The sequence below is a fragment of the Ananas comosus genome, linkage group 10 (assembly GCF_001540865.1).
Source record: "Ananas comosus cultivar F153 linkage group 10, ASM154086v1, whole genome shotgun sequence".
NCBI classification, from domain to species: Eukaryota; Viridiplantae; Streptophyta; class Magnoliopsida; order Poales; family Bromeliaceae; genus Ananas; species Ananas comosus.
The window spans coordinates 3,925,389-3,927,908 of NC_033630.1; positions in this window are offsets into that span (position 1 = coordinate 3,925,389).

Sequence of the window (2,520 nt, forward strand, 5' to 3'; positions counted from 1 at the left end):
CTATTTTATTTTAAAATATCTTTTTTAGATATTATCTATTTAATTTCAAAATATATTTTCTTTTTAAGATAACGGATTTTATTTTTCTATTTAATTTCAAAATTTTATTTCCTAACAGATTTTATTTTTCTATTTAATTTCAAAAGTAATTTTTGCATTAGAGATTATTGTTAATTATTTATCATTTAAAGCATATCTTTCTTAATAGCGTGATTTATTATTTTAAATTTTTTAGATACATATTTGGCAATCATATAAAATATGGCCTACAATTAAAAAATAATTTTAAAAATTATAACTTTTTCTAATAAAATGCACGTACATTTTACTAGTATATATATATATATAGAGAGAGAGAGAGAGAGAGAGAGTCTGGCTGGGGTACTATCGATAGTACCAAGTATTTGGAGATATCGAGTTTTCCACCGTTAGATTTAACCTTTTGATTATTTTTACCCGTTAGATTATACTATTCAACCAACCACTTACTCAACCCTAGGGGGACTACATCATCCTAACCGCACATTTCTCAATCCAAGGGCTTAAAAATCAATTTGGTGCTATTGTTAGTATTCCAGCCTAGTTCTATATATATATATATATATATATATATATATATATATATATATATATATATATATATATATATATATATATGTATATATTCATAATTTTTCACCCTTTAAATCTATCATTCTACCATTTTTACCGATTAGATCATACTCTTCAATCTTCGGGAACAACTATTATCCTAACCAAGCATTACTATTATTCTAATCACAGATCCGTTCATTCAACGGCTGAAAATTGATTAGTATGAAAAGATCTATACTCATAAGAATATAACAGAGCCAACTAGATCCATGCGAGTATAACCACCAAATTGTAAATCTTAAATATTCAAGGACTAAAAGCTCTATAATATTATTAATTTTTCACATATTATTAATTAATAGCTCAATATATTACAGACATATCATTTTCAAGTAATAAAATTGTAAATTTTTTCTATCAAAGTCTTCTTTATCTAATATACCGTACTATATTGTTGACTCTTCTGTCATTGATCATATAATTTCATTCAAGCTTCTCAAGTTGAAAATATTATGACTATACCTATAAATTTTGAAATATTACAAATATTCCTATAAATATTAAGAATACACTATATATGCTTTCACTATTAAAAAGATTAGCATATGATGATTTAAGTCTATCTTAAACATGAGCAGCCAAAATTAGTTTTATAATTTTTTTCGGTGTCATCTTCTTCTTTCTCTCTTTTTTTAATCCAAAAAAGAAATAGTGAAGTAGATGATCGCCACCGATAGCGGCAGTCGAGGAAGGCGATAAAGACAGTGACGAACGTAGAGGAAGGCGATAGGGATAGCAGTGAAGGAGATGGAAAACAGTAGAAGCAACGATGATGACCATTGGGGCGAAGGAGGGCGAAGAGCATTATAGATGGTAATAACGATGAAATAGGAAGGCAGGAAGGTGGCAACGTCGAAGGAAGATGAGAACAAATATAATGAAGATGGTGAAAAGAAAGGCAGAAAGGCGACAACAATGAAGAAAGAAGAGAATGAGCATGGTGAAAGCGGTGAAGGTGACAAATATTAGTGAAGGAAGACGATGAAGATGGCGAGCATCGGCGAAAGAAAAAGGCATGTGGAGGATGAAGAAGAGGAGAAGAATAGAGATTATGGTGTGAGGGAGACGGAGGTTGGGTGGCGACCATGGATGGAGAAAGAGAAAAAAAAGGTTAAATAGTATTTTATAAAATTATAGATGAATTGTTAATAGAAAAAGATATTTGTTATATTTATAATTTATAATTATAATAATTTACGAGTGCATTTTTTTATATTTCAACATATAAAAAGATATTTGTAAAATTATCAATATTCGGAGGAGTATTGAATAAAATTCTTTTAAATTGATTAATCTAATTTATGAATAAATATTTTAAAATATACTTAATGTTAGTTTTTTTAAAAAAATTGTAATTTTTTTGTTCAAACTTTTGTGTTAGTTTATGTGAACCCTAAATTATAAACTTTCAAAGAAATTTTATAAAACTTATTTTTTACGAAGATAGCGGTGATGCTAGTAAAAGTTTTAAGAATGAAAAGTTTTATAGAAACCTTTTTGACAAATTTAATATTTTTATTTATTCTTTTATATAAAGTAAAGATAAAAATAAACTATATATACGGAGTTAGATTGCAATTTTGAATAATTTATAATAATTTTATAAAAATAAATTTATAGATCTCACTCCAATAATCCCCTACAACATGATTAATTGTCTATCCATATAAAGCGCAAAAGCAAAGGATGAACTTCTGACCTTATGAATCGGAATGGAATAAGAATCCAGGACTGTGGTGCATGAGGTACACTTATACACCGGGTCCATAAGGGAATTTCTCCAACACCAGGCCCAACTGGTCCAGGGCCTATTAGGCCCATCAACCACGACTTTATCCCCGTACTCTCTCGTTATATTTACGAAGG